At 36.1% G+C, this 24593-nt stretch overlaps 1 long non-coding RNA gene across 6 annotated transcripts in view; it reads left to right on the forward strand.

Moving 5' to 3' along the window:
* Nucleotides 1-1712: 1712 nt before the first annotated feature.
* LOC127851158 (uncharacterized) overlaps nucleotides 1713-24593 on the forward strand; it is a 35636-nt gene continuing 12755 nt past the window's right edge. Inside the window, exons 1-3 of one of the 6 annotated variants that reach the window (XR_008035679.1) lie at nucleotides 1713-1886; nucleotides 1918-1948; nucleotides 2011-2072. This is a non-coding gene — a long non-coding RNA (uncharacterized LOC127851158). Of the gene's footprint in view, nucleotides 1887-1917; nucleotides 1949-1979; nucleotides 2073-24593 lie in introns of all 6 variants that reach the window. The other 5 variants (XR_008035677.1, XR_008035678.1, XR_008035681.1 and 2 more) reach the window with 5 other exon arrangements.

Below are 24593 nucleotides of genomic sequence, written 5' to 3' on the forward strand. Positions count from 1 at the left end.
AGCCTTAAGTTCAACGCCTAGCACTGGAAGCCTGTTAATTGCCACAAGTTCAAAACCAAGCACGGGATTTTCGTTTGGAGCCACAAATCCAACACAAAACACTGGAAGACGGTTAAGAGCCACAAGTACAACACCAAGCATGGGATTTTCGTTTGGAGCCACAAGTACAACACCAAGCACCGGAGGCTTGTTTGGAGCCACAAGTACAAAACCAGACACCAGAACCCTGTTTGGATTTTCAAGTACAACACCAAGCAATGGAGGCTTGTTTGGAGCCGCAAGTACAGCACCAAGAACCGAGGGCTTGCTTGAAGCACCAAGCACAACACCAATTAATGGAGGCGTGATCGGAGCCCAAATATTAATGTCGAGTACCGGGGAAATATCAATGTCGCAAACAGCAAGTGTAGGATTGTTTGGACAAGCAAGTACAACAGCAAGTACAGCAACAAATGGAGGAAACCTGTTTGCAGTGCGAAAAGAGTTAGAAGAAGTACGCACCGAGATAGCAGGAGTACGTAAAGACAAACTTACAAGTGCAAAACAAATACAGTTTCCGGTACAGGCAATTACATCTTTGAAATTGAAATATGTTTATGTCGAGAAAATCTATACTACCCTTACACACAATGGAACCGATTTAATTGCTGTTCACCTTGACCCGCTGGGAATTGATGAACTTGACGCTAATGGTCACACTAAATGCAGTACGGTTGTCAGCAATCTCGATGCTCTTACATTCAATGGGACGCAGTTCATAAAACATCCAACATGTGCCGTGTACGACGTCACCGATGACACAATATATATCGGTGATTCTAAGATGGACTCCGTGTTTAAGGTGACAAGATTAGGTGAATGCGGCTGTGTTGTGAGATCAGAACGCCTAGCTTCGCCTTCTGGAATTGCCCTTTGTCGTGATGGCACTTTAATGGTCTGTTGCAGCAAGGTTAAGTGCGTTTTAAAGGTGACCAAAGATGGTCATATCTACAGCTTCATTGGGCCACTACAGTTCGAACCGTTGGCATTGGCCTATGACGAGACCAATGGGCTGTTGTATATTGGTGGAAAATGTAATGAGATTTACGTGTATACTGCGTAGTGAACTGCGTAAAACGATTGTTATCGTATAACGGAAGCGTATTTACTGCATCTATATAAGTAATGCAATGCAGATTGTTAATTTTTAAGTAAAATATCATGTACATACGACGTTTATGAAATATATATGGAAGTCCTATGTAACTGTTAATATCAGCGTGGCTATGCAAAAGGAGTTCAATTATAACACATACCTAAGTTGAATTTACAATTAATTATGAATCCTCAGCGTTGACTAATCACTTTGACTGTATATTCATTTATTAAAGTGTGTTTTTGTTTTTAATATTTATGAATGTTAATGTTTTCAGTTTGTTATAACTTTCTAAATAAGTATTGTTTTACAAGAGTTTGACCGTTTTATATGATGCTGAGAAACTATCTAGTATTATTATTTAAATATTTTGTAACCTCAGTAGCATTTGATAGTGTAACTGTGCCGTGAAATTGTTTCTTATTTGTATGACCTCTACATGGTACATATGACCTCAACATGGTACATATGACCTCTACATATCAAGTCCGTTACAATTCTTCTTTTGAACGAAACTTCGTTTGCTGTGATATTAATTCCACATAATTGCTTTAACATCATACTCGCCATTTACCCGTTGTGTTATTGGTGACATAGCAAACACTTAGTTTATACGCATGAACTAATGACAAAGTGTTCCGAATTTTATGAAACAAGTATGCATCATACGTTGATGTTTGACGTTTCAGGTCAATCATACGTTGATGTTTGACATGTCAGGTCAATCATACGTTGATGTTTGACATGTCAGGTCAATCATACGTTGATGTTTGATATCTCAGGTCAATCATACGTTGATGTTTGACATGTCAGGTCAATCATACGTTGATTTTTGACGTTTCAGGTCAATCAAACGTTGATGTTTGACATGTCAGGTCAATCATACGTTGATGTTTGACATGTCAGGTCAATCATACGTTGATGTTTGACATGTCAGGTGAATCATACGTTGATGTTTGACATGTCAGGTCAATCAAACGTTGATGTTTGACATGTCAGGTCATTTCAATAATTTGTAACAGGAGTCATGGTCGTTTCATAACATATTTAATATAAAGGAGGTTAAATACCTTAAACATTTACGAAGTACTAGTGGGTTAAAATGGCGGTACTAAGTAACAACGTTGTATTGATGAATTTTGTTGTTTGATATAGGTTTTTATTAGGTAACCTGGGAACAACATGATCATGTTTAACTTCTAGGAAACGTTTGTCCACCGTCCGTCTTTCGTATTCAATTATAACCAAATGGATTACATTCTTACCAACGTGCTCGTCATTTTTTTAATGCTGATTTATACACTGCTCATATTGGTTTTTTACAAGCTTTGAATCTATTTGAATTATGTGCTGTTTTTTAATATATATTTTATGTTGAGATTATCTAGCAGTTGAGAATCAAGCTATTTTTTTGGTTATGTTCTATCTGTACTTTTAGTTGTAAACTTAGTATGTTTTGTATCATTATTGTCCTCAGACAAACACATACAGTACAGGCTTTCGATTATAGCCCAGTTGTTCGTTTTTTTTGCTATTTTGAACAGTATTATGGTAGATAGTTATGTTTGTTATAATTCGTCTCTTGATTGCTATAGTGCTCTAACTACCATTTTCATTTTTTGGAGAAAAACGCATGTTAAGGTTTAACCTTTATTTTCTCACTTATTCATGCACGTATGTGGAAAAAAATATACCGAAGTGTTTATCAACACACAGAAAATATGAATATCATTAAATATTAACTTTGGTTAATTATATGTTAATGTTATTTGCAATTTTATGTATGGAGATAGAGCATTCTGGTAAAAAAATCGTAAATGCTGAACTGCTCTTTCGGGACATAGAGCATTTTATCGGTTACGGATCTGGACATTTATTCATTGAACGTCATGGAGATGGATCATTACAGTTCTGAAATGAAACTCAGTCACGTGGTGTAAATTCTGGCAATTGATTGGCTAATCAGAGCGTGAATTCTACTTTGCTCTACGTTCATATTTGGCTAAAATACAAGAGCATCGAAAGTTATAAAACATAACGGAGTAGACAGATTTATTGATTGATGAGTATGAAAACGTATCTTAACGATAACATGAAAATAACTTTAGTGTTACCTTGAACCAATTAATATATTCTCCTAGAAATGTCAATCTTGTCGAGATATGGTAAGCATCTATTATCGAGTTGTCACCGTTGTATCTATCCCCAGCTGATTTGAAGTCCAGCAAAACTGGTTCTGGAAAATGTGTAATACAATCTTATAACGCTCATTTAAAGATGAGCATTTCTATGCCTCAATATATCCATAAATAGTTAATATTTAATTGGGCTGTTTATGTAATTATATATACATAATAAGTTCTCTCACATATAGGTTATTCCTTTGTTTAGATATTTTTTTTATTGTAATTTGCAAGTTAAAAAAAAATCAATATTCTCAAGAGCGGATCAATAACCGTAAGTCCAAATATTTATTTTATATGATCACGAGTTGATAAAAACGATATCTGAAACAGACGCATTTTCTTTTATTTAATGCTTGTCCATCATTTGTTTTCATGTTCAATAGAAAGAGCTGTTGAATAGGAAGAGCTAAACATGTCTCCGTAATAATACTATCTTGACGGCAAAATCAAGAAGTCGTTTTAGTGAAATAATTCATTGCTAGCTTTAAATCACTAATAGTTTCATATAAACTATTTATGAAATAATAATATTTATCAATATTTCCAAGAATCGCAAGTATGAAATTAAAACCAGTCCACGAATACACGTTCTTCCAATCCGCTCCCACATTCAACCACAAACGCATTACGTTTCTTTACAAAAGGTACGTGTGTGAAGTTAGCCTATTTAGCCTATTTAGCCTATTTAGTACATAGGTTGAAACCAACATCCTATTTAGCCTATTTAGCCAATTTAACAGCCTCTTCAGCCTGTTTAGCCTATTTTAGCCTATTTGGCCTATTTAGTAAATAGGTTGAAACAGACATCCTATTTTGCCTATTTAGCCAATTTGACAGCCTCTTCAGCCTGTTTAGCCTATTTAGCCAATTTAGCCTATTTAGTAAATAGGTTGAAACATACATCCTATTTAGCCTATTTAGCCTATTTAACAGCATTTTCAGCCTATTCAGCCTATTGAGTACATTACTTGAAACATAATTTAGCCTTTTTAGCCAATTTAACAGCCTCTTCAGCCTTTTTAGCCTATTTAGTACAAAGGTTGAAATATACGTCCTATTAAGCCTATTTAGCCTATTTAACAGCATTGTCATTCTGTTTAGCATATTTAGTACTTAAGTTGAAGCATACATCATATTTAGCCTATTTAGCATATAAAACAGCCTATTTAGAAAGTTTAGTACATAGATTGAAACATACAATATATTTAGCCTATTTTGCATATTTAACAGCCTTTTTAGCCTATTTAGCAGATGCCTATTTAACCTATTAAACATTCTTTTCAGCCAATTAAGCATATTTAGAACATAGGTTGAAACAAACATCCTGTTTAGCCTATTTAGCCAATTTTACAGCCTCTTCAGCCTGTTTAGCCTATTTTAGACTATTTAGCCTATTTAGTAAAAAGGTTGAAACATACATCCTATTTAGCCAATTTAGTCTATTTAACAGCATTTTCAGCCTATTTAGTGCATTACTTGAAACATACATCCTATTTAGCATAATTAGCCAATTTAACAGCCTCTTCAACCGTTGTTTTGCCTATTTAGTAAAAAGGTTGAAACATACATCCTATTTAGCATATTCAAAAGCATTTTTAGCCTATTTAGCCTATTTAGTACATTAGTTGAAACAAACATCCTATTTAGGCTTCTTAGCATATTTAATAGCCTATTTAGAAAGTTAAGTACAAAGGTTGAAACATAAATTGTATTAAGCCTATTTAGCCTAAGCCTTTTCAGCCTATTTAGCACATGCCTATTTAGCCGATTTAACAGCCTTTTCAGCCTATTAAGCATATTTAGAACATAGGTTGAAACAAACATCCTCTTCAGCCTATAAAGCCAATTTAACAGCCTCTTCAGCCTTTTTAGCCTATTTTAGACTATTAAACCTATTTAGTAAAAAGTTGAAACATACATCATATTTAGCCTATTTAGCCTATTTAACAGCATTTTCAGCCTATTTAGCCTATTTAGTACATGAGTTGGAACATAAATCCATTTAGCATACTGAGCCAATTTAACAGCTTCTTCAGCGTTTTTAGCCTATTTTAGCCTATTATAGCCTATTTAGTAAATAGGTTGAAACATACATCCTTTTAAGCCTATTTAGCCAAATTAACAGCATTTTTAGCATATTTAGCCTATTTAGTACATAAGTTGAAACATACATCCTTTTAGCCTATTTAGCATATTTTACAGCCTTTTCAGCCTATTTAGCCTTTTTAGAAAGTTTAGTACATAGCTTGAAACATACATCCTCCTTAGCCTATTTAGCCTATTTAACTGCATTTTCAACCTATTTAGCATATTTACTATATAGTTTACAGCATTTTCAGCCTATTTAGCCTATTAAGCCTATTTAGTACATAGGTTGAAACATACATCCTATTTCGCCTATTTAGCCTATTTAACAGCCTTTTCGGCCTATTTAGAAAGTTAAAAACATAGATTGAAACATACATCATATTTAGCCTGTTAAGCCAATTTAACAGCCTTTTTAGCCTATTTAGCAATTTAGTACATAGATTTAAACATACATCCTATTTAGAGTTTTTAGCTTATTTAACAGCCTGTTCAGCCTATTTAGCATATTTAAAAAGATTAGTACATAGGTTGAAACTAACAACATAGTAAGCCTATTTTACAACCTTTTCAGGCTATTTAGCCCATTTAGCAAGTTTTATACATTTCTTTTTAGCCTATTTAAAAGCCTTTTCAGCCTAAATGTATTCAACCCAGATAGCAAGTTTAGTACCTTCCTATTTAGCCTATTTAATAGCCTTTTCAGCCTATTTACCAAGAGTAGTAAGAAGGCGGAAATATACATGCTATTGAGCCAGAGAGCCTATTAAGCATCCATTTGATCCCCTTTTGCATATTTAATAAAAACATTAAATAGGCAGAAATATACGTGCTATTTAGCCTTTTTAGCAAGTATATCAAATGAAACCTGAAACAAACATCTCGTTGAGCATATTTAGTAGCATATTAAATCTTTTTAGCCTACTAAGCAAGTTTATTAAATAGGATGAAACATTTTCCAGTGAGTGAGTATGCACCTTAAGGGCCCCTTTCGGACAAACAAGGATTATCCACCGAAAGTGACATAGTGCACGCTGACCAGCCGTCGACTGCCTGTCGGGCTGACCGAGTTTCAACGGGGACTTTTAATTAGGATCGGCCCCGTGCATATAGCCTATTTAGCCTTCATCTCGTATGCGTCATTTCCCAGTGAGTGGGTATTCCATTTTAAGGGCCCCTTTCGGACGAACAAGAGTTATCCCCCGGAAGAGACCTAGTGCACGCTGACCAGCCGTCGACTGCCCATCGGGCTGAACTAGTCTCGGCCGGGACTTTTAATTAGGATCGGCCCCGTGAATGCAGCCTATTAAGCCTTCATCTCGTATGCGTCATTTCCCAGTGAGCGGGTATGCCCTTTAAGGGCCCCTTTCGGACGAACAAGAGTTATCCCCTGGAAGAGACCTAGTGCACGCTGACCAGCCGTCAACTGCCTGTCGGGCTGACCTAGTTTCGGCCGGGACCTTTAATTAGGATCGGAGCCAGGTGCAACCTATTTAGCGTATTACGCGACATTTTTGCCTGTGAGTGGGTATGCTCCTTTCGGACGAACAAGAGTTATCCCCCGGAAGAGACCTAGTGCACGCTGACCAGCCGTCGACTGCCTGTCGGGCTGACCTAGTTTCGGCCGGGACTTTTAATTAGGATCGGAGGCAGGTGCAACCTATTTAGCGTATTACGCGACATTTTTGCCTGTGAGAAATGCAGGTTTAGTGTAACCATTATTCAACCCATACGCGCATGCGGGGCGTTTTGGCTCCCGGATTCTTGTTTAGTATTATTTCTTCGCGCATGTAAGCTGGCTCTCGGATTTTGTACTGTTATTTTTGCGTTGCTTTTGCCGAGTTCTTGACAAAATTAAGTGTAGTTCATGATGTGCAATTGGATATATTTATCTAATTTAATTCAAAAAGACCAATTTAACAAAATATACGTGCAACATAGTGCACACTGTCACGCCTTAAGACATGAATGTTTCAGCATTCAATGTGATAATGAGTGATGATCCTGTTCAGATATTTGGTTGTTACGTTACATCTCAAAGAATCAGGGATACGAATAATTATTCGGTAATAAATAAGACTATCGCACGGTGTAATTAATTTCAACCAGGCGAAAGTCTGTTTTGATGCTCTGTCGACAAAACTTACAGTAATTAATACTGTTGACGCTTAATTATATAACTTAACTTTAAATGACAGACGACACTCTAGACATAATATAGCAACGTCTGCTATCCCCAAATGTTATTTGCTTTGTAGCATTTTTATCAGCGAAATATTGTGCAGTTTCACATGTGTTACTGGTGTATAGTCTATTTTGGATTCAAGTATCGATGCTATGGAAAATACTAAATTGTGTTTATTTAATAAAACTACTATCTCAATTGTTAGTTAAATTGGATGAGCTCATTTGAAGCTCAAAACGTTGGTAGCCGTCCAAACTGAATTTATGTCCGTTAGAGCTAGAGTAGGGGGACAGTACTAATTGTTTTGTAAACATGCATATTATGTTTAACTATCTTACAAATAGGTTTACATGTTAAAAGGTACAAACACATTGTATCCAGACAAAAGGCACCCGGCAAATCGGCTCCCTGCGTTTTTGGCATTCCCGGACAATGGGTTTCTCGTAAATTTGTCCACTAGGACAAATGACCCTCGAATAAATTGTCCTCTTGGAAAATCGGCATCAGTTTGCTTTGTCACTCAGACAATCGGCTTCCGAATATTCTTCACCTATTTTCGCTATTAGAATACATATTCAATTATGATATTTCTGCGCGGACTGCCTTTCAATGTTGATAGGTTAATGTATTATTTTACAAATTAATTGTTTCTTAAATATGGTCGATCAAAATACATGTACATGTATTTAAATACCGGAAACGACAGATGGCTTGAATTTTCCTTGCCCCAATTTATATACATATACACAACATTATTCAAAAGCAGCGACAACAACAATATTTATAAATTCAGCAATAACGTATATACAAGCTCATAACCTACATTATATATGCATTATACAATTTATAAGTAATGGTAGAATATTGAAGTTGGACGATAGCTTTATGAACTGGTTAAAATTGTAAGTTATGAATGGAATTTACAATTGCAACTAATATTGAAACCGCACATCTAATATTTACTAGTTTACTTACAAGACATAAGATTAGAACAATTTGCATTTTGGGGAAAAACATATTGATACCGATTGTTGAAATTGAGGTGCTTATATGATATTGATATCTCTGCGTGTCAATTATCCCGGCCGCATGACTTATTGTGTGGTGTTTTTTTTGCTTGTAAACAGCTGATTTTAATAAATATAAAGTGAAATCTCTGTCTAATTATGCCCCCCTTCGAAGAAGAGGGGGTATATTGTTTTGCAAATGTCAGTCCGTCCGTCCGTACGTCCGTCGGTCGGTCGGTCGGTCGGTCGGTCTGTCGGTCGGTCGGTCGGTCGGTCCATTGTAGTTACCATAGTATTTCACTGATCTATTGATATATCTATTTGATAAGCTGATGTACAAACAGAACTCTTGTGGTTTCTAGGGTCATAAATGATCTGGCCCCTAAGCCTTAATTGGTAATAAAATGCATGCACTGGTATGTCTTTGATAGTGACAATGAAGCAAATCTGCCCTTAGGCTATTTCATTTCACTCAAACAAAATGAGATAACTTGCTATTAATGTTATTAATTTAATAGTTACTTCTAACTTGTCTCCTTTCTATATTAAGAGGGTTTTCTTATTTTAAAGTTCAAACGGTCTTCAAATGAATAAGCAATCAAAGTTCTTGATTTTGGCAACAAATAATGTTTACCAATTGTGGGTCTACTCTAGACTCTTCTTTCATATTTATTTCTTTCTTTTAATAGTTTTTTTATATCATTGGTAAAATAAAATATTTTTTCATTATTTTGTAAAAGAAATCCAGGCAAGAATACATGACAAGTAAGGGTTGTGTCAAAGGTGCCATTTAAGGCCCTATTATCAGTTTTGGGTGCCCTAACCTGTATAGGTTTAAAGACTGTGAAAGACTGTGGAGACAGTGGTGCATGAGGAACAACTAATACACAGTAATTGACAGGTTCTTGTTGAATCAAGCACAGAATTTTCTGAGCATTCATAATTCGTTAGAATTGAAAAAAAATTCAATCGACCAGCAAAATCCAATTGACCAACTTGACTCATTTGCAAAATTTTGAGAGATTTGCCTACAAATTGCATGAACAGGTATATGGAATGAGTGATGTATTGGACGTCATCATTGATGACGTTCATTCGAACGAATGATAAAGGGGGCTAAGTTTCGTTAAGCTGAGGCATATAGTCGCGATTTGTGCTTCTTGAAAACTGGTCGTTAAATTTTGCTGAAATTTGACATGTATATGGAGAAGAATGCGATCTACCTGTTGGCGTAGGCGTTATCCCTGGGAAAAATCAAGTTTTCGAGTATTTTGCGTTTAAATATTTTTATGGGAAAGGGCACGCGCGCGTGACGTCATGAAAAGCGCTTAGGCTAGCTTCCATCTTGCTACGAAACAAAGAAACTGACGTTACGCGTTATTATTTCAGTTAGGCGTTTAATCGGTAAACAAAGGCGTAATAATTGTGTTTGAATATCAATCGGTAGTACACATGCATGTCTTTTGTGCACATTGTGGTTTTTTAATGAACATGACATAAATCGATGTGTTATAGGAGGTTTTGGTGTGACGTCACAAGAGGGGTTTTCCGTTACTAAAAATAGATTGGCCGTCAACCTCTTGATCGCGGCCAATTACATTGTATCAGAGTAAAGGTCGTCGGAAGACTTAATACTTACAATTTCACAAAACAAAACTATAAATACCCGTATTCTTTTTTAAAATAAGAATTTAATAAATGATTTTTCAAAAATAATAAAACATATAATAATTTGAATATTATTATAAGTGGTGTGGATGCGATAGTGTTATTTTTCATCCGCGATTGAAATTTAGTGTAAGGGATGCATTGATTTAGTTTTAATTCCCTAAAGCCCTAAAATAGCTCAATACATTTCAATTTTGAAATGTTTTTTAAATTTACTTTTACATTAAATGAATTTTCGTTTCGTTAACATTGAATGAAAATATTTAAAAAATTAAGCATTCAAATTGAAAAAACACCTGCATATTTTGCCATTTGAACTGTCTTTGCATGAACGCGTATATTGAAAACTCGTCTGTAGTGATAATGAGCGATACAAATCTAGCATTTTATGATACCAATAATCTACACATTAATTTATTTAACGCAAGTATTTTATATCCCTATAATGACCAAACGCGATTGCTTGTTTTCATGATGATGTTTCGAACACTGCAGTAACGCAAGATCTTTACACATTATAGCAGAGTTTACATTTGCAGGTACCCGTTAAATACGTTAATTGTGTAGCAGTAAATGTGTACAATATTTTAAATGTATAGTTAGTAAACACTACTTAAACTGGCTAATATATATACTTATTAGTTCCTTGCTGTTACTCCATTTCGGACAAATGTCTATTTTTAAACATGTTCAAATATTTTATTAAAGCAACTGTTAAGTTTTTTACTTAATATGTCGAGAGATGACATGGAGGTATCATAAATTGTGTTTAATGACCAGACACATGTGGTTTATGCAGAGACCCCATACAGAGTCATACAAGTATAGGTCCCTGGGTTTATGACACACTGTTTTCTTAGTAATTGTCTGGACAGTATCCGATCATATCGAGATAATTGGTTTGTGATAAACAAAGTGGCAATTAAACATTGGGTTAAAAATGCTGAAACAAAGAGTGTCAAAATGGGTGTGAACAATTAAATAAATAAAAACATTTACATTTATCAAGAGGATTTAGTTAATCTGTAACATGGTAAGTTTTTACAGGCATATAGGTTCAAATCAGTTTCTTTATGTTGATAGCATTAATTCAATCTTTTGTTGTTTATTTTCGTCCTTATTTGTGTTCGTTCATAAAATTGAACTTATTCTGAAAGAATTTCAATTTCTGAGTATTTTGTTGTTCTTTAAAAGGGTCGTAAATATGTGTCAAGTAGATATTGTTATGATAATCTAATCACGATGCGGTTCATCAAATGCAAACAATAGCCAAATGGCCGCAGTGTTGACGGCCAAAACTCGAGCATGCGCAAACGTGACGTCATTATCGGAATCCCCAAAACCTCCTATTCAACGTATTGAGTGCGACGAGTTAAAGAAAGGTTTACACGGCTAGGCTTTCCGAGATAAATGTAAGTACACACTGGTATTAGAATGGTATTCTATTTATCCGATAATATCTTGAATATAAATGATATTCAGACAATTACATTATAACGGTTTAATAATTTATTATTTAATCAATAAATAAACGCAAGCAGCAAATCAATTTCGTTTGTAGTGGAAACCGAAAGTAAACAAACCAACCTTCAAAATGGCTGACGACATAGCAACGTAGGAATTAACGCTCAGAAATTATTTACAAAATAAGATCATCAGAAATGATGTAAAGTGAACGCTAATTCGCTGTTTTGTAGATAAGTATACGATCTATTGAAAAACCATAACATTTGACATAAAAACACCCGCGGATATGAAAATCTTCAGTGTAACGAAATAGCAGACATCACACGGCGTCTCTGATTCTACGCTGTTTGCCAAGGCCGATAATGAATGGAAATGCACAAACTCAGTAACTGGCAAGCATATATGCATTAGTATGTTGTTTCGTGATTATTTAGAAACGACTACATAATTCTTTTGGTTCAGCCAGTGCAACTTAACAGAAATAAGTATAAAAAGTTTCTACACCTGACAACAATGTGCCAACTTAATACAAGGTAAGTTGTTTACATTATTTAAAATATTGCAAGCTTACAGTATACAACAATAAACAGCCGGTACAATGTAATGTCATCATTTTAATAAGCCCGTGGTTAATTACCCTTTTAAATCTTATGGATCAATGCATCTCTAACACCTTCAATTGACTTGTTCGTGAAAAATATACACCCTCAGTGCATGTTATCCCATACACCATCACTCACTTACTAAGGCTCGATTGATCATTCTCGGCTCGGGTACTACTTACCGGTACATGTACCCCGGGTACTCTTAATTTTACTTACATGTACCCTGGGTACGGTAAATAAACTTAAACATACCCGCAAATATTAGATTGTATCCGAGTTGTATATCCGCCAAAAATCCGATGTCGTTAAACATGCTACCGATTAACGTAAAACAATATTGTTTACCTTAAACAAACTTCTCTTTAAAAAAATCTGCATCAACATGCTTTTTAGTATGAGTGTTGAGAGGACGCCGTAGGAATAAGCAAGTAATCAAGAATACGTCTCTGTTTCTGCTTTTATTTCCTTCATGTATAATGACGATAAGGATTGACGACTAACATCGACGACAATGATCACAAGCATTTACGACTAACACTGACAACAAGCATTGGCGACTAGATGTAACATTGACGATTCTCTACAATAAATGAAATTAACAGTAATAAATGAATAATAAGATTATAGTACAACAGATATGCTTTTCAAAGTATAATATAATAGCATACACTCATTAGAATAAGAGGTTTCATAAATAACAATTTGAAACATTTTCAATAAATATCGAAATATCTTAAACAATATTTATTACACAGCATTAATTAATTGTTAAAACATAATATAAATACCGAATATGGTGTTCCCCATTTAACGGACCTTGGTAACCAAATAATGTTTCTTTTAAAAAATCTATGACGGTAAAAAGTGAACGTGCGATGTCGCGGAAAATATTATACTTGACGACGTCATACAATGACGCGACTTTAAACAATTTAAGATTTAAAATTAAATCACATTATTGATTTTAACAATGAGTTTTGATAATATAAATGCCATTTAACAGAAAATTTACATAAATGTAAACATAATTAATTTTTACAAAATAGCCAACAACAACCGATTTAGTGTTAAAATTCCCGCGTACGTTTTAGTATATTTACCGTACCCAGGGTACAAGCCTTACTAACTGTATTATTATTATATCTCACCGACTACAAGGTACCTTTACCTTGTTGTGTTTATCAACCTGGAATTTATGTAAAATCCGGCTAATTAGTAACAGATGTGATACATTGAGATAAAGATATTGCCTTAGTCCTTATGTATTTGAGGCTGTTTCCATAAATAATTAAGAAGTAACTTTTTACAGCTTTAAAGATTTTTTTAAAAATAAATAACTCAGAAAAAAGTTTATCAATTACAGAATAATTATTGATTTTATATAAAATGGCTCCTTTGTAATGTTTAAATGCTACAATTTTCAATCGACCAGTAATGACCAGTATTGACCGGTTTTAACCAGGTATTGACCGCCGGCCCGGTCAATACTCAATTGACCGGTCAATATGCCAACCCTGCATTGAAGCCTAATATGCATTTATCTATTATTATTTGGGCACAAATAATTTTACTGTGTGAAGACCCTACATAAAAATGCTGATTTTTTTCTTACTTGGTACCTGGCGACACACATTTTCAAGTCTATTTCATTAAATTTGGCATAGATATTTATAAAATTGGCATCGTATGAACCAGTAGTCATAGTATAAGCAACATTGAAGCCTAATATGCATTCATCTATTATTAATTGGGCACAAATAATTTTACTGTGTGAAGACCCTACATAAAAATGCTGATTTTTTTCTCACCTGGTACCTGGCGACACACATTTTCAAGTCTTTTTCATTAAATTTGGCATAGATATTTTAAAAAATGGCATCGTATGAACCAGTAGTCATAGTATAAGCAACATTGAAGCCTAATATGCATTCATCTACATGTATTATTATTTGGGCACAAACAATTTTACCGTGTGAAGATCCTTCATAAAAATGCTGATTTTTTTCTTATTTGGTACCTGGCGACACACATTTTCAAGTCTATTTCATTAAATTTGGAATAGATATTTATAAAACTGGCATCGTATGAACCAGTAGTCATAGTATAAGCAACATTGAAGCCTAATATGCATTCATCTATTATTATTTGGGCACAAATAATTTTACCGTGTGAAGACCCTACATAAAAATGCTGATTTTTTCTTACTTGGTACCTGGCGACACACATTTTCAAGTCTATTTCATTAAATTTGGCATAGATATTTTTAAAAATGGCATTGTATGAACCAGTAGTCATAGTATAAGCAACATTGAAGCCTAATATGCATTCATCTGTTATTATTTTTGGCACAAATAATTTTACCATGTGAAGACCCTACATAAAAATGCTGATTTTTTTCTTACTTGGTACCTGGCGACACACATTTTTATTTCTATTTCATTAAATTTGGCATAGATATTTTTAAAAATGGCATTGTATGAACATATCGTCATAGTATAAGCAACATTGAAGCCTAATATGCATTCATCTATTATCAGGGCTCGAATTTAACTTTTTTTTCTCCTTGCAAAACATTTCGAGCAGCTTTAATACCAACTCGCAAAAACAAAAACTTTCTCGCAAATTTTGCTGGAAACATAATTTAATTTCGTTTTTTTTATTCAACAGTTATTGTGAGTTAACTTTGCTTTATCTTTCGTATTGTTAAATCCATCTGTAGGCAAAAAGAAACTAGTTATTTTTCGCTTCGACGCCATGTCTGTTCAAGTTCAATGAACAGTACGTGTGAATTAGTTGACTGTTTAACGTTTCGTTGTACCAATACGATCCTCGTATCTGTACTATAAGTATACTAGTCTATATTCAAGCTGCGCGCTTCCGCATATGGGTATGAGGACGTTCTATGACCTATGGTTTAGCGTTCAGGAAGTCGAACGCATTTAGCAATATAACTTTTTTTCACTATTTCTTTACTCGCAAAAAATTACTAGTGGCTTAAAAACTTAACTCGCAATCGGTATTTTTCACTCGCATTTTGCGAGTGTGCGAGTGTTAATTTTGAGCCCTGATTATTATTTGGGAACAAATAATTTTACCGTGTGAAGACCCTACATAAAAGTGCGGATTTTTTTCTTACTTGGTACCTGGCGAATCACATTTTCAAGTCTATTTCATTAAATTTGGCATAGATATTTATAAAAATGGTATCGTATGAACCATTAGTCATAGTATAAGCAACATTGAAGCCTAATATGCATTCATCTATTCTTATTTGGGCACAAATAATTTTACTGTGTGAAGACCCTACATAAAAATGCTGATTTTTTTCTTACTTGGTACCTGGCTACACACATTTTCAAGTCTATTTCATTAAATTTGGCATAGATATTTATAAAATTGGCATCGTATGAACCAGTAGTCATAGTATAAGCAACATTGAAGCCTAATATGCATTCATCTATTATTACTTGGGCACAAATAATTTTACTGTGTGAAGACCCTATATAAAAATGCTGATTTTTTTTCTTATTTGGTACCTGGCGACACACATTTTCAAGTCTATTTCATTAAATTTGGCATAGATATTTATAAAAATGGCATCGTATGAACCAGTAGTCATAGTATAAGCAACATTGAAGCCTAATATGCATTCATCTATTATTATTTGTGCACAAATAATTTAACCGTGTGAAGACCCTAGATAAAAATGCTGATTCTTTTCTTACTTGGTACCTGGCGACACACATTTTCATGTCTATTTCATTAAATTTGGCATAGATATTTATAAAAATGGCATCGTATGAACCAGTAGTCATAGTATAAGCAACATTGAAGCCTTATATGCATTCATCTATTATTATTTTGGGCACAAATAATTTTACCGTGTGATGACCCTACATAAAAATGCTGATTTTTTTCGTACTTGGTATCTTGCGACACACATTTTCAAGTCTTTTTCATTAAATTTGGCATATACATGTATATTAATAAAAATGACATTGTATGAAAATGTCGTCATAGTATAAGCAGAGAAGCAGAATACGCATTCATCTATTATAATTTGGGCTCATACAATTTTACCGTGTTAGCACCATATATCAAGTGCAGATTTTTTAAATATTCGCCACATACCCAAAGGCATTTTCATTAATATCTCAGAAAAATAGACCTATATATTAATACACATGGCATCTAAAGAACATTTTATCATAGTTAAACATGGTTTCCAGCCAACCTGGAAATCAGGGAAAACCTGGAAAAAGACTTTCACTAACGCCCAGTACAAATATATGGACAGAATGATTTTTTCACTTACCCGTATGTGGGTGTATGTTGGCTCCACTTCACAAGATACAGTCATTGTAGTTTAATTGAAAAACGCATCTTACAATGTGAGATGAGTTCTGGGTTCAAGCCCCAGCAGTGCCCTATCATGTGTGATATACAGAGCCATTATGATTAAATATACACAGTTATCTTTTTAAACAATACAATTAAATATAAGGAATAATGTTAAAGGGGCATTGCTGCTTAGCCATTTTTGGGATTGTATTGTGATTTTTTGCCAAATTTGACACTGAATAACAGGGTTTATATACATCCCAAGCATAAATGCTTCTAAATTTGTAAAAAAAAAACAAGTCGAAGTGTGCAGAATATAAAAAATTTGCAACTTTCTGATGTCTAAAGGTCATTACATGCCACTCAAAGTTTACATTTTTTGTACAAAATGACCCATTTTGTGCTTTCCATTATTGGTTAATGTTTTACGCTGTCAGGTCCAAAAACGCTCATTCTGTAGCTTGTTTGGACTATAATCTATAATGTGGCCAAGTTTCAGCAGATTCGACCCAGTGGTTCTGATTTTATACGCCGTGCCTAGCTTTTATTAGTCCACTACCGGTTTCACCGGAGGGGATTTATGGTTTGTGCTCTGTGTGTCCGTCAGTCAGTCAGTCAGTCAGTCTGTCACACTTTTCTGAATCCTGCAATAACTTTAAAAGTTCTTAATATTTTTTCATGAAACTTGAAACATGGATAGATGGCAATAAGGACATTATGCACGTGATTTCATTTTGTTCCTACGTCAAAAATTCTGGTTTCTATGGCAATAAATAAAAAAATAAAATAAATTCTGACAATGGTGGAGCCGGTAGGGGACAAATTTGCTTGACAATATTCTTGTTGAGTATTACTCACTGACTTATGCATATGCGCTCGGCTGTTTTCGGACAATACCTGAGGTATTGTCATAGCCAGCTCATCGTGTCGTATCGTGTCTTTTCGCCGTCCGGCGTCCGCCATGCTAAAACCTTAACATCGACCCATTGTACCCACAATTTTCGTACCCACATTTTTTTTCGTAACCAAAATGTTCGTATCCACATTTGTTTAGTACCCAAAATTTGTGTTCCCACATTTTCTTTCCCAAAATTTTCGAACCCACATTTTTTTAGTTCCCACTCATTCCATCCCGCGAAACCCTTAAGGTGTCGCAACTCTAGTAAAATAGTGGGATTTAATAGCTTAAGACATTATTGGCAACATGTCTGTTTAATTTATATTATCCATATTGTTTAATTAAGCATGGAATATTAATCAAAATTGGGGGGTAAAGTTCAATCGACCAGTATTGACCAGTAATGACCACTTTGGGAGTATTGACCGGGGCGGTTTCAACCTGTAAAAACCGCCGGTTAAAACCGGGGGCGGTCGATTGGTGCCAACCCTGACGCACACACCTATACATACACACACTTATACAATTACCATATCTTAATTAACACGACCAATAACAATAACAAAAAGTTAACAAAAACAGCCGAGTACATTATTGTTCAAAGTCAGAGTTTAAAAACGTGGAATACATTATTCTTGAAATAGTTTACGATTGATAGAAGTGGCTGATAAACACAAATATTATAATTACAGAAAAAATATTCATGACCAGTGTTGTTCACAATAGGATATGAAATTACACAACTGTTATGAAGAATAGCCTGAATAAAACACGGTGCATGCCTCAACTAAAAAAAAAACAAACTAATTAACAAGATATCACGCAACAAAACATTTAAACCTTAATGTACTCCGGGTACAGAAAATATACTTACACGTACCCAGCCAATTTAGACTTTAACCGAGTTTTATTCCCGCCCAAAATCCGATGACGTAAAACGCGCTACGGAAAACAAAACAAAATTCTCTTTGAACAAAGCCTGCCTCATCATGCTTTTTAAGTGAGAGTTGCGATAATATAGCGGCAATTTTACAGAATATTGACATAAATATAAACATACTTAATTTGAAAATAATTCGCCGACAAAGGCCAATTTCGCGTAAAAATTTCCGGGTTACTTTCAGTATATTTTTCGTACCAGAGATACATTTAAGTTTATATATAAGAGCACCCGGGGTACATTTAAGTAGTACCCGAGCCGACAATAACCAATCGAGCATCAGTAAGTTACCCTTAACATAGGTAACCAAATACCACAAGTGGCACCAATTATAATGATAAAAGTCAATTAAATTTTAAAAAGTCTTTCATGAATAAGGTGTTGTCATGATTAATAAGAATAATCATGACCACATTTATCGGTTACTTATTTTCGATAGTTTTTTATCCTCTTCTTTATTTACACTGTTGTTTTTTTCATTCCATTCAAATGTGTAACACGCGTTCGGACTATTGTCAAAATGTTTATATGCTAACTAGTCCCGCACTCTGGATCAGCAGACGATTTATTGCTTAAATCTCACGGTGGATTCCGGAGATAGTTGATGTATCATGATTGCTAGTCCCTTTAGATAAAATAAAATTTTGTTAGTCCTAAAGCGGCCCTTTAAGGTGCATACCAACTCGCAATGTAAATAGCGCATTATACGCTAAATAGGCTGTAGGTGACGCGGACCATTATTAAAACCCCGGGCCGAAACTAGATCAGCCCGGAAGGCAGCCGTAGGGATTTCAGTGTGCACTAGGTCGCTTCCTCGGGATAACTCTTGTTTGTCCGAAAGCGCCCCTTAAAAGTGCATACCCATTCGAGATGTAAATAGAGCATACTAAGCGAAGTAGGCTTATGTGAAGAAGAGACAACTTCAAACCCCGGGCCGAAACCAGATCAACCCGACAGGCAGCCGACGGGAGTTCAGCGTGCACTATGTCGCTTCCGGGTGATAACTCTTTTAAGTCCGAAAGCGGCCTTAAACCTCGTAATGTAAATAGCGACTATTACGCTAAATAGGCTGTACATTGGCCCAACATGCAGCCGTCAAGAGTTCAGCGTGCAATAGGTCGTTTCCGGTGAATAACTCTTTTTTGTCCAAAAGCGGTCCTTAAAGGTTCATATTCTCTCGCCATCGCAATAGCTCCTTATACGCTAAATAGGTTGTATGTGTCGCCGACCCTATTTAAACCCCGGGTCAAAACTAGGTTAGCCCGACAGGCAGCCGACGCCAGTTCAGCGTGCACTATGTCGCTTTCCAGGGATAACTCTTGTTTGTCCGAAAGCGGCTCTTATACACTGTCGCCATGTACATAGCGCCTAACCCGCAACTTAGGCTGTTTGTGACGCCGACCTTAATTAAAACCCGGGCCGAAAATAGATCAGCCCGACATGCAGCCGAAGTGAGTTCAGCGTGCACTAGGTAGCTTCCGGTGGGATAACTCTTGTTTGTCCGAAAGTAGCCCTTAAAGGTGCATACCAACTCGCCATGTAAATAGCGCCTCATGCGCTAAATACGACGTTGTATACGTTGTAGGTTTTATACGACGCCAACCCTTATTAAAACCCCGGACCGAAACTGGATCAGCCCGACAGGAAGCCGACGGGAGTTTAGCGGGCACTAGGTCGCCTCCAGGAGATTACTCTTGTTTGTCCGAAAGCGGCCCGTAAAGGTGCATACCCACTCGCCATGTAAATTACGTCTTATAGGCTAAAAAGCCTGTATGTGACGCCGACTCTTATAAAACCCAGGTTAAAAACTGGATCAGCCCGACAGGCAGCCGACGTGAGTTTAGCATGCACTAGGTCACTTCCGGGGTATAACTCATGTTTTTCCGAAAAAAGGCCCTTAAAGGTTCATGACAACTCGTCATGAAAGTAGCGCATAATACGCTAAATATGCAGTTTGTGACGCCGACCCTATTTAGACCACGGGCCAAAACAAGGTCAGCTAAACAGGCAGCCGACCGAAGTTAAGCTTACATTAGGTCGCTTCAGGGGAATACTTTTTTTTTGTCCGAAAGGGGCCCTTAAAGGTGCATACCCACTCGCCATGTAAAAAGAGCATAACAAATACGCTAAAAGGTTGCAGATGAGGCCATCCCTAGTTAAAATCCCGGGCCGAAACTAGATCAGCCCGACAGGCAGCCGACGGGAGTTTAGCGAGCACTAGGTCGCTTTCGGGGAATAACTCTTGTTTGTCCGAACGGGGCTATTATAGGTGCATACCCACTCACCATGTAAAAAGCGCCTAATTCACTAAATAGGCTAAAGGTGACGCAAACCCTAACTGAAACTTCGGGCTGCAACTAGATCAGCCCCATAGACAGCCGACGGGAGTTCAGCGTGCACAAGGTCGCTTCCGGGGGATAACTCTTCGGGCTGCAACTAGATCAGCCCCATAGACAGCCGACGGGAGTTCAGCGTGCACAAGGTCGCTTCCGGGGGATAACTCTTGTTTGTCCAAAAGGAACCATTATAGGTATATACCCACTTGCCAAGTAACTAGAGCATAATACATACGCTAAACTGGCCGCAGGTGACGCCTAATTTAAACCCCGGGCCGAAACTCGATCAGCCCGACAGAAAGCCAACGTGAGTTCAGCGTGCACTAGATCCCTTCCGGTTAATAAATCTTATTTGAACGAAAGGGGCCCTTAAAGATGCATACACGCTCGCCATGTAAATAGAGCATACTACATACGCTTAATAGGCTGGAGATGGCGCCGACCCTAATTTAAACCCCGGGCCAAAACTAGATCAGCCCGACAGAAAGCCGACAGGAGTTCAGCGTGCAATAGGTCGCTTCCGGGTAATAACTCTTTTTTTCCGAAAGGGGCCCTTAAAAATGCATACACACTCGCCATGTAAATAGTGCATAATACGCTTAATAGGCTGTAGGTGACGCCGACCGTAATTAAAACCCCGGGCCGAAGCTAGATCAGTCCGACAGGCAGCCGACGGGAGTTCAACGTGCACTATGTCGCTTCCGGGGGAAAACTCTTGTTTGTCCGAAAGGGGCCCTTAAAGGTGCATACCCACTCGCCATGTAAATAATGCATAATGCGCGAAATAGGCTGTAGGTGACGCCGACCCTAATTAAAATCAAGGGCCGAAACTAGATCAGCCCGACATGCAGCCGACAGGAGTTCAGCTTGCACTAGGTCGCTTGCGGGTGATAACTCTTATTTGTCCGAATGCGACCCTTAAAGTTCCATACTTACTCGCCATGTAAATAGTTCATAATGCGCTATTTTGGCTTAAGGTGACTTCGACCCTAATTTAAACACAGGGCCGAAACTAGATCAGCCCGACAGGCAGCTAACGGGAGTTCAGTGTGCACAAGGTCGCTTCCGGGGGATAACTCCTGTTTGTCCGAAAGGGGCCCTAAAATGTGCATACCCACTCGCCATGTAAATAGAGCATAATTACAGTCTCCGCCAAACTAGTCAAATTTTTACAGGACAGTAGGTCCTGTAAACTGGGAAAAATACAGGACCTCGTCTTTTTTTACAGGACCTACCAACTACATAAATATATTAATAAAATAACACGAAAAGCGGCTATACATGGTACTTGTTTAGTTTGATGAAACATGTTCTGAAAACTATTGAACACATTTATCATTATAATTGCACTATGTAAAAAAATATTTAAGGAGCATTTCATTTTCATTTTCATTTTGAAAATCCACAACACAGTCTGAGTCATCGTCTTGCATGCCATAATAAACTGCATTCAAAATGTCAGTTTCACTTGGCGAGCTTTCATCTTCATCTTCTTCCAACTCGACATGGCTAGTACTCACAACAACACTGTCACCTTCCTGTACATTTTTGCGTGCATAATTGACCCGCCTATGTCCATTTGGTCTCTCTGCTGCACACTGGAGAACAATTCAAAATTATGTGTAAATATTATATTTATATGAATTAGCATTATCAATACAGTAAATGCTTTACAGTTTATATAAAAATTAACAATGAATTTTCAGCAAATTTGTTTACCAGCCAATAATCAATAACTGGGTTAGGATCAAAGCCAGCAACATCTGATGACAACAGCTTGGTCTGCATGAGGCTGTTTAATGTCGTGTCCTTCATGTTCAATCTGCGTGCTGTTTTTATCAGCTTCATTTGAGAGAAACTGGTCTCACAGGACACGCTTGTAGGAGGGAGGCTTTGCACCAGGTCAATGATGAGGTTGATATTAGGGAAGTCCTCTTCAAACACCATATCCCATGTTATGTCAAAGTCAGTGAGCTTTACACCATGCCTATACAATAGTTGTTGATTAAAATCATTACATATACCTTAAATCAGTATAGGTAAATTTTAGTACATTATATTGTAAATGAAATATGATGCATTGCAGTGTTATGTTCTAAGATAGTAACATATGGACATTCTGTACATTTTAAGTAATTGAATGTGTAAAACAATACTTTTTAACAAGCAGCTTCTTGAGAGTCTTCCACTAAATCAGCATCAAAGCCCTCTTTGCCAAGGGTTTCGGGAAAGGCAGCTACAATAGCCTGCACACTGTCATCACCAAAGTCTGCAAATAGAATTTAATACTTAACTTATAAAAATTAATATTCTTCTTGATATATTATTCTATAGGCTAAATGTTAGTGTCATACAAACACACAGCATTACAATAAGTATTATAATGTTATCCTCGTTATTGTAAACATGTACTGGCATGCAAAGTATACCTCTCCAGTGGCCATGAGTAACATTACTTTGTACATGTTAATTAACTTAGTAACTTTATTTTAATAAGGTAATTTTAAGCACAAAGTTTGAATTTCTAACATTTAAACCTTCAGCCTCAGGATAAACAATATATTAAAATAAACCCTATTAAACATTCAGTCAGAAACAATGGCAATATATATTTTTCAGGAAACAAATGTAACTTCTAACACAACAGCAAACAAGCTATTCAGCGGGCAAATGGAACTACTAACAGAACTCGAGCGGCAAAATCAATTAATCAGAAGGCAAATGGAACTCGCAACACAACTCCCATTGAACACTTTTAAAAACCTCTCATTTTGTCTTCATCTGCGACAGGCCATTTGCTTAGACTAAATGCCTGAGTGGCATTTGCAACAGATTTGCTGTTGTTGCTTAGGTCAAAGCGACAGCGGATAGCTTCAGCCACACGTGTTTTTATGCCATCTGCATATGACAGACTTGGTGTGTTTCACATTTTCTGTATAAACGTTGCTATTAGTTTCAATTAAGCCTTCTTTTGCATTCAAATAATAACAATTACTCAGTATCACGATTATTGATTTATTTAAAGTCTGGCCAGGTGTTGTAAAATCTAAAAACTAAATATTTAAGATTATATATAACAGTATGAAGAATTTATGTGTGATAAATTTACTTAAGTTGCTAGTGTTGATATATACAAATAATTAACCATTACTCTCATCATAATTGTATGACTAGTATGTACATACATTTAACATAAAAATATACCTTTCATCTACTTCATCAATGAGATCTGCTGTTGTTTCAACCCAGATCATGCTGTCTGCCAAAGTTATGTTATTGCTCTGAAGCTTCTTTGACAGCTGCATCAACGGCTTTAGAAGTTCCTTAATCAAAGTTGTTCAAAATAAAATATCAATTTATTGTTTAAATAGTATAAACTATAAAGTTAAAGATATTTCACACTGTTACAAATAAAAGTCAACATAGTTATATGCCTTACTGGAACATATTCCAAATGAACACACAATGAACCTGCATAAAAATGGCAAAAGTCATCAAGTTCTTGTCAAGTATCAGCTTTCCAAAGCCACCAGCCTTTGGGTTAGTATGCGACAGCGTTAACAGATGGGCTGCAAATGCCTCATGAGTCCTCATTAGACTGGTCAGTGCATCATAAATGTGTGAGAGCCAGCGTGCGCCTGTGACCTTCGGTGGTAGAAGGCCTTTGACATTGAGAGCTGCCATTGTTGTGATAAAGCCTTTTTTTATTTTTGTTATTATGTTTCATATAAAAAAAGTTC

This window comes from Dreissena polymorpha, chromosome 11 (genome assembly GCF_020536995.1).
Source record: "Dreissena polymorpha isolate Duluth1 chromosome 11, UMN_Dpol_1.0, whole genome shotgun sequence".
Lineage (NCBI taxonomy): Eukaryota > Metazoa > Mollusca > Bivalvia > Myida > Dreissenidae > Dreissena > Dreissena polymorpha.